Genomic DNA, 12,312 nt, shown 5'->3' on the forward strand with positions numbered 1-12,312 from the left:
CCGGGGACGCGAGGGGACCGCGATCTGTCGCCGCCGCCGCCGGGGCACGCGGGGGAGGGGCAGGAGGGTGCGTGTGGCTTCCGTGTCTTCGGCGGGGATGGGAGAGAGGACCCGCTTCCCACGCCGCGCCTGGCAACTTCCACGCGCACCCCGGGGCTCCGCTACTGTCTGCAGCCTGTGCCCAGCCCGCCCGGGCCCCGCCACTCTCCCCTCCCAGCCCACGGAGCGCGGTTGGGCTGCGCCGGGGAAGGAGTGAGCGAGGAGACTTTGCTTTGATGAGTGACTACAAATTGAACGCCGTCTGTTTCCTATCTCGCGTGTTTGGGGGGCTTTGCCTTATTGAGTTTCCAGCCCTCTTCTATTCTCTACTGGGGACAAAGGGATTGAGAGACGGTGGTTTTTGCTGTTTGTTCGCTTCTTTGGAAGGTTTTTATTTTGAGATAATGAAGGATAGAGAGAAAGAGAACAAAGTGATTCACAAAGTGCGGTGCTTGTTCGTTATTTTATAGGCAGCGGCCGAAAGTTACAGTGCTCTTTTGTAGTGTTTGCGGTGGGATAATGAGACTTTTTGACAGGTTGTTCCCTTTAGCAACGTTAACAGGTTTGAAACATGAAAGTTAAAGTCAGCACGGTCGTTGTGTCTAGGAGAATGCTTGAAGTTTTTAAATTTTTTAATAACAGCAAATATTCGAGCACATCATTTTAAAAAATATTGAGTGGCAAAGGAAACTCGTTAATTTTTAATACATATTTTTTAGAATGACTTAATTGGGTAGTTCGCGAAGTAATTACATGAGATGAGAGCATGTGTAAAATTAATGGCTTAAGTATACCATAGTTTGAGACCCATTTATTTAACTATATCCTAGGAAGTGTCTTCGTTCCATGGGCCTCTCGTCCCCTCTTGCCAGAGATCTGCCTGCCCTTTGTTTCTGTTTTGTCAAGAACGTTGTATGAGGAACAGCTTTGGAAGAAAGGGTTCCCCACAGCAAAGGGCAGGCGCCTATACTGTCCAATATAATAAAGATTATGTCTCCCTCTGGAGCCAAAGTGTAGACATGCTTATTACCCACCATAAAACATTAGGATTCCCTAAGCCCAGGATTCCGCTATGTAACACAACCGACTGCCTGTACAGGTGTGAGTGGTTCCCTTCACTTTGTCCTGTGAGAACTAGGCTCTGAGGGTATAGTACTCTTATTGCTGTAAGTAATAAACTGCCCTGTCGCTGTACCTCCCCCCATACAGGCCTCCAACTTGGCTTACAGGCATGGTACCCAGTTCATAGTCTCACCTTTCACCATATATGAAACTGGTAGACTACTTTGTTATGTGCCAGAGGGGTAATATCTCAGATCTTTTGCATTAGTTTGCTATAAAGTGACCCACCTGTTAGAAAAATAAGTAAGTGTAATTTAAACATTAGTTCTTTTGCATATGCATGCAGTATTGGGGATTAAACCTAGACTTTAGAAATGCCAGGCAGTGCTCTACCACTGAGTCACACCCCCAGTCCAGACCTTAATTATTAAATATGTAAAGAGGACTGGGGTTTGGATTGTGCTAGAGATTAAACCCAGGGCCTGGCACCCAATAAGCGCAGCTCTACCATGTACTACATCCTCCAGCCCCAGTCCCAGCTCTAGCCTCAATCCTTTATAAACAAATTTTTTTCCAGCTCCCTTCATTTTATTTATTTATTTATTTATTTTTATGTTGAAACACATTAGTAACTAAATTTGTCCCAGCTGGCCTTGAATTCCTCATCCTTCTCCTGACTTGGCCTCCTAAACAGCTGAGATTACAGGCTTGCTGCACCATTGCAAACAATTCTTTTTTTAAAATTTTTTTTGTCTTTTTTTTTTTTCGTTTTTATTGGTACCAAGGATCGAACTCACGACTGCCTGCTTGCAAGGCAGGCGCTTATGTCGCTGAGCTAAGTCCCCAACCCCATTGCAAGCAATTCTTAACAGTGGATCAGTGGTTCATTGAGTTTTGACCAGCTTCACACATTTACCTTGGGTTAAGACTGGAATTTTAAGTTTAAGACCAAAGTCTTGAATTCGAACATGAATGACTCATGAGGACTATATATGTCAGTCTGAGCCCAAGTTAGTGTGTTTGTATACATGATTTCTGTCATTGCTTTATATAATTACTACAGTTACTGCTATCAAAATGGTTTCCAAAAAGCCAAAAAATAAGAACGGGAGGTGAAGAAAACAATCACAGTAGGAAAAAAAAAATTGTGGGGAAATAGAAGAGCCGCATTTGTGTGACCAATCTCACTAATATGTATAGCATGTTAAATCCACCATCTCAACAATTTTATAGAGAAAAGATTTGTATAAGGAAGCTAGTGTTGCTAAAGGTGTCTGTCAAATTAAGTCATGGTCAACAGTATTAGATAAGGTAGAAAGGCTATTAGTGTGGATAAATGAAAGACAGATGGTAGGTTATAGCCTAGATGAGTTTTATAATTTGTGCAAAAGCTATGTCTATATAGATCTCCTAAAAGATATTGTTTCAGTGAGTGATTATGGTCAAATATTTTATGGCAGTAAGAGCTGGTTTCACAGTTTTGAAGCAAAAACTGGGGTTCATAATGTAACTAGGTGTGGTGAAGCAGCCAGTGCTGATGAAAAGGGCTGCTTAAAATTATATATACCACTTGAAACAATGACCCAGAGAAATGGCTTTCATTAAGTTTTGAACTGTGATGAAACTGGCCTTTTCTGGAAGAAAATGTTGAGGAAAATGTACATTTCCCAGGAAGAGAACAAAATGCCAGACCTCGAGCTTTTGAAGGATCGGCCAAACGTACTGCTATTCCAGTTCAAGTCATGACTTCAAGATGAAGTCTCAGTTTACACTGTGAAACACCGCAAATGTTAAAAAGTCATGAAGAATAGATAGGGACCATGTGGCAGTTTCATGCAAAAGTATTAGGGTAACAAGAGTACTTTTTCTTGAGTGAATCAGGGGGCTTTTGTCCTACAGTTAAGAAATCTATAGAAGACAAAATTTGCCACTCAAAGCTCTCCTCTTCAAGGACAGTGCTTCTGCTCACCCACAAGATTTGGAAGAATTGTCTGAAGAATTCCCATAGCAGTCAATTCAGTTTTTCTTGCCTAATACAACTCCTTTACTGCAGCTGATGGACCAGCAGGTTATAGCTAACTTTAAGAAGCTTTATGCCGAAAAATTGTTCCTGAAATACTTCCAAATGGTCTCAACTATAGATTTTACCCTTAAAAAGTTCTTGAAGGAACATTACAACATCCTTTCCTGTGTGGGGTTAATTGAGAAATCCTGGCCCAGTGTCTCTTAAGGACGCAGAGATCTCTGGAAGAAAATGTGGCCTAAAATTACAGAGGAGAGAGACTTTGAAGGCTGTGTAGAAGACCCTGAGGCTTCATCTGACCTTGTGGTAGATGTCACTATAGCAGAGTCCGTAGTCTTGCAGGTAGGTAACAGTGTTAAGGAACTGATGGAGGAGCACCCAGAGGAATTGTCTGTCTACGGAGGAACTTCAGCAGTTTCTGGCTGAGCAAACAAGAGAAGGGCAGCCTAGGAGCTTTATGAAGAGGATGGGAAGTATCAGCTAGACATACTGAGGCAGAGGCTGGTCCTAGTCATCGTCTGTAGACTCTCGCAAGGAGAGAAAGGACAACAGAGAGCCATGTTCTGATGTTCTTAGGGAAGGGGATCCTCCTTTCAAATAGTAGTCACCTTTAATTTCATCCTCCCTTCCTGCAAGCCAAAAACATCAACTTGATGGTAAGTACAGTACGAAATTGTTGATTGATAAACTAGATATATTTCGGAACTTTTTGGTGAATATGCTAGGAAAATTGTTTCTTGGTAAGTTACACACATTATCTAACTGTTATTACTGTGAAAAGTTAGATGAACTTTGGGAGGTTCAGAACACATGAATATTTCCATTATTTCTTACGGAGAAAAAGTCTTGACTTACAATCAACTTGAATTACCACCAGCTCTTGTGGATAAATTGAATATGTAAGTCAAGGGTCCACTGTAATTGTTTTATTTTATTTTTAAGAAAAGGTCTCAATGTAGTTTAGGCTAACATTGGACTCACTGCAGCCTGGCCTGGTCTTGAACTCAGTCATCCTGCCCTAGCCTCCCTAGTGCTGGGATTACAGACATGTACCACCATGCTTGTCTGCACCGTAATTCTTAAATACATTTTAAGTTTTATCTATTTGTTTGTTTTAAAAACAAGTGTCCCCTTGGTATCTGCTGGGTTTTGATACCAAGATCTCCCTGGATAGCAAAATCTAGATAACTTGCAGTCTTAAAGAATGACATACTACCAGTATTTGTCTAAAAGCTAAGCACAACCTTATGTAAACTTTAAATCACATTACTTACTTACATATAACATCTAATATATGTTCAGTGTGTTTGTAGTTCTAGCACTCATCCCAGCATATGAGAGGCTGAAAGGTGAGGCAGGTGTATCATCAGAAGTTTAAGGCCAGGCTGAACTATAAAGTGAGACTCAAAATGACTCAACAGCCAAAAAAAAAATACAGTGTAAGTGCTATTAAATAATTGTATTGTTTAGGGAATAATAAGAAAAACATCTATGTGTTCACAAATGTAATTTCCCTCTCAATATTTTCCACCTCTGATCTGCTGAATTTGTAGAAGCCAAACCCATAGGGCCCAAAATTTGTATTTTAAATGATTGAACAGACTAGTGAACTATTAAAATTTGAGTTTTGTATAATTTTAGAAGTATGATTATGTATTGGCCATGACATTTGGATCTCAGTGAACAAAACATGGGTAATCTGAGCTGTGAGATGAGTTTCAAATTTTGTGTAATTCAGTCTCCAAGTTGTGTGTGTGTGTGTGTGTGTGTGTGTGCGCGCGCGCATGCGCGCGTGTGCCCGTGCCCATGCCCATGTTCTGTCATCAAGAGTTAAAGGAAAGCATTCGAATAAGAAGATAGTGCTTTTATTTGCATATCAGGAAAGAGAAAGGCTTTAAGGAATTACATTTCAGCACTTGGCAGGCTGAAGAAGACTTGCCATGAGCTCAAGGCCAGCCTGAACTATAATAGCAAGACTTTAACTCAGAAAAAAAGAAAGAAAAGAAAAAATATTTTTAAAGTGTGCTGCTACCAAATGTTTGGGGTTATTTTTATCTATTTATGTTTTAGTTTTATGAGCCAACATCTTGCTGCATAGTCCACTCTGTCCTTGAATTCCTGGTGATTTTCCTGCCTCAGCCTCCCAAGTGCTAGGATCACAAGTGTGCTGGCCCCACTAGCTAGCTGGCAATACTTTTAATAATTTAAAAGTTATGCTTAGTCTCATCTTGATGACTTACTTTTTTTCTCTTCATCTCTTTTCATACATATTGTAGTCCTTGGAACAATAATAATAATTTTTTCATTAAGGCACATGAACATGGGTCTGAACCATTTTTATTCTTTAGAATATTTGTATTGATGAGTTATTCACTATTTTATGTTTATTACATTAAACAATGAGTACTTAGAAAAGTCACAAAAATAAAGTTGAGCTTTTATTTATTTATTTGGTACTGGGGATTGAACTTGGGACCTCACGCTTACCAGGCAGGCACTTATGTCACTGAGCTAAATCCCTGGTGAGCTTTTAGTATTTATTGAGTGTTGATTTTTCAAAAAGCATCAAAATTTCAGTATTGATTGGTTTTGGTATACACAGTCTTGAAAACATTAGAAATAAATTCCCATTTGAACTATAATGAAAGCAACAATAGTACAAATGATCTTAACTTATGGCACCTACAGCAGTCTGCACACAACAGCAGCACACAACAGCAGCACACACAAATCGCTTATATTGACAGCACAGCGTCTTGTGTTTCTGGCCTTTTTGTAGGACATACCTGATATTTCAGTGGTCTGCTGTTTTGTCAGGAGGTTCATTTAATATTATGTAGTGTGTATTGAACAGGAACATAAAATACCAAAGTAAATTACTAAAGCCATGATATGTATTGTGTGTTTAGACAAGACATTGGTACTTTGGGGCTTTTGTTTGTTGAGGTTTTTTGTCTTTTTGAGACAGCATCTCACTGCAGTTCAGGTTGGCTTTGAGCTGAGCACTTTGTAGCCCAGACTGGTCTCAAATTTGCAACAGTTCTCCTGCCTCAGCCTCCTGAGTGCTGGGATTATAGGTGTTAGTTATTTATATGCTACACATGTTTAAGATCAAGTAAAGCACAGCCATTAGCCAACTCTTTGTGTTTCAAGTAATGTCATAGTTGCTGCTTAACTCATCAAAAACATATATTCTATCTTTGGTCTTGTTGAAAGTTTCCACTTTAGGCTTCTATTTTGTCAAGATTTCCCCATCAGTATTTCCATCATGGTGAAATGTTGACATCACTAGTACCAGTTTGCTTTTCTTTATGATATAGGAGGCCAATGTTACAGCTTTCTGAGATTCAAAGATTGTATTCCACAATTCTCTGTTACAAAATTGCAACATTTCTTTAGGAATTTCTGCTTTGTTTCTGTGTACAGTTCCTGTGCTGACCAACTTGTACTTTAGCAAATGTAACGTCAATTGGACACTAGTAAACCAGTTACCTAGTGTCACATTTGGATTAGTTTGGGAGATGGAAGCAATAAATCTGTTCACAACATTGTTTCATTTATTTCTATATAAGTAAGACCTGATGGGTGAGTTCCATGATAAATGTCTAAATTGAAAGCATAATAAGTGTTTGCATATGCAGGGGTACAGAATTTATGCCATGTCTTGGCCCATTACTTTTCCATAAATATTACATGCCTGCAATCACCATGAGAAATCTGTGCTAAGCACTGCAGACCTATGCATGTTTTTAGCTCAGTTAGTGAGGTGTCATAATAAGTACATTTTTAGTATGGCTATTTATCCACAAAGAATGTTTTTGTTGCATTTCAGCCTTTGTATGTGTCACAGCATCTTGTAAAATTTCATCTGGTATAATTTCCAACATTGAATGGCAATGTTAGCATTCTTTTCCTTACCTTTAACCCTTACAAAACGTTTGCTATATTTTTGGACTTAGATCTAATATCAGATCATTCTGTTTGGTTGCCTGGCCATTTCACAGCATTTTGACTAGATAAATATGTACTCACATTCGTGTTTTCTTCATCTGAATCAAGGAGATCTACATTCTCTGTGTCTGAATTAATTTTCACTTCATTTCACTGTCACAGAAACTTTGGCATGGCCAATGTCAAAGTCATCATCATCATTGTATACTCACATGGACCTTTTGTTATAAAAGCATGTATCTTACCATAATTGATTATCTTAGTCATCCATGAATGAGTAATCTGATGATTCACTTTTGACTTCCTCCAAAACTTGCAAATCTGGTTTTTCATGTGCTGAGTTGGACTACTTCTAGAAAAATCAAAAGAAAACTTTGTACAAAACAAATCCTGGAGTGCTGCGGGTCTTCTGGACCCTCTGTGATGCTTGAGTAAATGTACACAAAACCAGTTGGTGTGTAAAGGTGGGTCTGAATCCTGTTTTGACACTTGCACAACTGCACATTCCTTGCCATTCACCATATCAGGTGGGTAAATACATAGAATTCTTTTGTGGTCCTCAGGGAAAGATACTGAAATGCACCACTAGCTAGTACAATACTAAAGTATGAATTTACAGTAGGAAAATAAGAGATGGGTCACTGGATTCAAGTTTTTGCCCATTATTAGCAGAAGCAAAAGACTTGATAATCACTGTTGCTGTTTCCCTTCCCCCGAAAGAGTGATAAGTACCAGCATCATGTCTCATCAGCAACCACAGGGGTAAGCAGGTAATGGAGATGGAGAATCTGGTATTTGGGGGTGGAACAATAGGAAATAGCCAGGAGTGAAAGTGGAGGCTTGTGCCAAGCTAACTGTTCTGTGTGGGTTGAGGGCTACTGTGCAGGACCTTAATGTTTTTCTAAGTCTGAAGCCTGCATATTGTATAATTTTTTTAATTATTAGATTTGCCAAGTAATTAAATATACATATATGTATATATATTCACTAAGGAAAAAGAGGAGGAGTTTTCAAACCCAATATGTTGCAGTTTATATTCTTTTTAGATTTAGCAGGTTTTCACATAGCATGACTAGAATCACCTTTTGTACTTGTTAAGAATTTAGATTTTTAGACGTCATTTCTCCAGGTAGCTAGATTTTATTTAATCAGGCATAGTTTTGTGGTTATAGAGTAGTGTAATACAATATTAATTGAAGTCCTAGCGTTCCTCTAACTCAAGCAGTGTTATATTTCTGTGTTTTTTCTGTTGGGACATGATAACTGATTTTATTTGTTTTATTTTTACTTTGTGGAACCTGAGATTTTGCATTTTTATTTAAGTTGTGGGAAATTTTGCATAACGTAAAATTTACCATCACTTTTAGGCATAGCGTTCAGTAATGTGTGTTCATATTGTGTATTCCATCTCCAGAACACTTTTTCCACTTTATTTATTTGTAGTATACAGGTCCAGGCTTAATGAACTATCTTCAAAAAGTTCCCCCCACCCATAACCACATATGTCTTTAGGGGACATCCAGACACAAAGCATAACAGAGGTTTCGTTTGGCTCAGAGTTTAGGGGATTCAGGCTGTGGTTGTCAACACAAAGTCAAAAATGTGACCAGGGGTTTCGTGGTGGCCAGGAAGTAGATGAAGGGATCATTGTCAGAAAGGAACGAGGATTTGTAGACCCCAAACATCACTTCTTCATGTACCCCACACTAACACGAAGTGCATACCGCTAATGTCATGGATGGATTCCAAAGCTGATCAGATGGACACTCTAGCCTCACTGCCAGACTTTTAAGATACAATTGACCATAACTGAATTCTTTAGAAAATTAAGTCGTAATTCAAGGTTTAGAATGGTAGTTGTCAACACTGTCACTGTTTTTCTTCCTATAAAGTATTCTTGGATATCCCATCTAAGGCATTCATGAAAAATGAATCCTTCCTAATATTTTGCTTAAGATAATCCATATTATTAATTTAAAGAAAATATAACAGCAGAGAAAGTGTATTTTATCAATGCTTAGAAACCCTTGTCAGCCACCTAGCCCACATTGAGGACATTTGTCTAAAATCTAACAACTATAAGCTAAAGTTGAATGACCACCTCAGTTTTAACTGTTACATTAAGAAGAAAGGTGAAAGTTTAGATTTTTTTTTTCCCATTGAGAACAAACACATTTTAAATCCTATACTACTCGTTGTGTAATTGGTCACCCAAATAGTAGCAAACTGAGTGTTGGGATTGCAGGTATATGCCACCGTGCCTGGCTTTAGAGATGTTTTTAAATATCAAGAACATTCTTTTGAAAGATTTGTCAGGGGATGTTATAAGAATTCATCAGTTTCCCAAGACTGACTTTTGCAATGAGTAAAATTACACCCAGCTTTCATGCATGCTAGGCAAGTGTTCTACCACTGAGCTGCACTCCTGACCCTCTTCGAGACTCACTTTATTTTTTGCCATAAAAATTGTAAGTTTTATTTATGTCTAAAACACTGAAAACAGTGTTTGACTTCGACGTTCACTTCTCTATTTTAAAGAGGATAACAACAAGGAAAATAAACCAATCGAAACAAACCAGGTTAAGTGACACAAGTCTTCAACAATAGTTACCATAATGCCTTTTGCTGTTTTCAAAATAGTTGCAGATACCCTTGGTCATAGTGAAAATCAAACAGAACAGAACAGAATAGAACCAACACAAACAAAACTGTGAATGCAAAAAAGAACTTCAAAGCAAGACAGTAGTAAATCCAAGATGGCTACCATAATATATTGTCTTAGTTACTTTTTACTGGTCCCTGAGACAAAATACCTGATGCCAAAAGTTGGGAAAGGAAAAGTTTATTTCTTACAGTTTTTGGAGGTTTAGATACTCAGTTGTTCCAAAGCAGGCTGGCATGGCGGGGCCGCAGTTCATGGTAGCTGCAAACAGCAAGGCAGAAACTGCCAAGAGAGCAAGACACAACTTCTTCCTGCCATTACATTATATCCTGGCTCCACCCCATGTGGGTGTAGCGCTGACACTATCAATCCAAGCATTAGACAATGAATCATTCTCAAATGCACAATGCAAAGGCATGAGGCCTGGGGGCTACAGACATAAGGCATTCCAGCCCTGGCCGCCAGGACTCATGTACATCCTTTGTACAAAAGACATTTAGTCTATCTCTAAGAGTTGCCAAAGTCCTAACGGTTTCAGCATTGCTGAAAAGTCCAGCTCCCAAGTCTCCTTCAAGATCTATGGCAAACTGTTTAACTGTAATCCCCTGTACAAATGAAACAAGGTTAAACGTATCTGAAATGCAAAGGCACCAGATAAACATTACCATTCCAAAAGTTACAAACAGGGGAATATAAAGCATTGGAAACAAAGCAAGTCCAACATCCAGCAGGACAAACATTAAGTCCTAGAGTTCCATGCTTAGCATCTGAAGCAATCTGGTTGCAAGCTCCAAAAGGCTTGGGTTATTCCGCCCCCATGGCATTGCCAGGGATATCAGCTCTCACAGCTTCTCTCTAAACCCTCTCTGCTCACTTTTTCCTTAGATGATCCATGTTTCTGGCTTTTCCAAACTTCTGGGGTCTCCATTGCACCTTTGGCTTCACCTTTACAGCTTTACAAATTGCCTTCTCAGGGCACACTGCTTGGCCTCCCAGGCCCTTTGCAATCTAGGTGGAAGCCATCTTTTTTTTTTTTTTTTGTCTTTTTCATTTTTATCGGTACCAGTGATCGAACTCACGACCGCCTGCTTGCAAGGCAGGTGCTTATGCCACTGAGCTAAATCCCCAGCCCGGTGGGAAGCCATCTTACCCTCAGAATTTGTGCATTTTCCTTGAGCACCTTATGGATGCTGCCAAGGTCTGCTGTTAGCTGGAGCAGCAGCCAGGCTTTTCTCTTGGCTGTAGGAATCAATTGCCTGGACCCTTGGGCTCTGTGAACCAGATTGTGAAGACAAGCTTCTCTGTTGCTGCCATTCTGGAACCTCACGTGGCCTCCATCACCATTCTGGAGCTTCATGTGGCCTCAGTCACCATTCTCGAGCATGATGCTGTGCAGCTTTCTTCTCTGAGAAAGTCTTTCATTTTACAATTGCAGTTTTGAGGCTGCAAAGGGGTGAGACTCGCTGCTTCCTGGGATGCCCTGGTACCATCTTTATCATCTCTGTTTCTCTGCAGTAATCAAAGTCTTAACCCTATCTTTACAATCCACAGTCTTCCTGGAATTTTCCTTCTGGCCAAATTCACAGTGTTGTAAATTACCCTGCTGAGCTCTTGGCTCTTGATTTGCAACATAAAGCTGGCTAAAAGCTCCCAACAATAGCCATGCCACAGCCTCAACATTCGACTACTTCGTAATTTCCTTTTCCAGATTAATCAGTCTGTTGCTCTTAGTCTCAGTATCAGGGCATGAACAAAATGCAGACCAACTTTCTGCCAAGCTGTAACACACATCATGGGGAGTCCACCAACCAATGCAGTCCTTCTTCCCAGCAGAAACCTCCCAACCCTGGTCTTTACCATGAATCTTTCTGTCAGCCTTCTGGTCTTCTGAGCTCTGACCAGAATCTCCTCTACAGAACAGCCTAATGCATCCAGGTGACATGTCTCATCCAGCTCTATGCATCCAGGCGACATGTCTCATCCTTTCCAAACTCTGTCTACAAGTCATTTCCAAAGCCTCTCGAAAAACATGTTCAGGTATAGTCACAGCAAATGGCCCCATTCCCAATACCAAATTCTGTCTTAGTTACTTTTTACTTGTTGCTGAGACAAAATACCTGATGCCAAAAGTTGGGAAAGGAAGGGTTGATTTCTTACACGTTTTGGAGGTTTCAGTACATGCTCAGTTGGCTTCAAGGCTGGGTGGCATAGCAGAACCGCAGTTCATGGCGGCTGCAAACAGCAAGGCAGAAACCGCCAAGAGAGCAAGACGCACCTTCTTCTTGTCATTACATTACATCCTGGCTCCACCTCTAGGCCAGTGTAGTATTCACATTGGCAATCCAAGCGTTAGACAATGAATCAATCACAAATGCACAATGCAAATGCATGAGGCCTGGAGGCCACCCACATAAACCATGATGTATATCTTGTTTTTGGGGGAGGGATAGTACTGGGGATCAAATTCACAACCTTGTGCTTACCAGTTGGGTGCTTACGCTGGTGAGCTAAATCCCCAGCCGTAATCTCGTTATCTTTGAAATAGTTGCTCTTGCCATCAGATATATCAAAATCA

General features: G+C 40.0%; 1 protein-coding gene and 1 pseudogene across 2 annotated transcripts in view; both read left to right on the plus strand.

Moving 5' to 3' along the window:
* Nucleotides 1-12,312, plus strand: part of Trim24 (tripartite motif containing 24) — a 102,363-nt gene that overhangs the window by 620 nt on the left and 89,431 nt on the right. The window lies entirely within an intron of this gene.
* The window catches only part of LOC134476433 (ubiquitin-conjugating enzyme E2 C-like), a 40,876-nt pseudogene continuing 28,564 nt past the window's right edge, over nucleotides 1-12,312 (plus strand).

The sequence above is a fragment of the Cavia porcellus genome, unplaced genomic scaffold (genome assembly GCF_034190915.1).
Source record: "Cavia porcellus strain 051 isolate PalLab524CR breed Dunkin Hartley unplaced genomic scaffold, mCavPor4.1 scaffold_6, whole genome shotgun sequence".
NCBI classification, from domain to species: domain Eukaryota; kingdom Metazoa; phylum Chordata; class Mammalia; order Rodentia; family Caviidae; genus Cavia; species Cavia porcellus.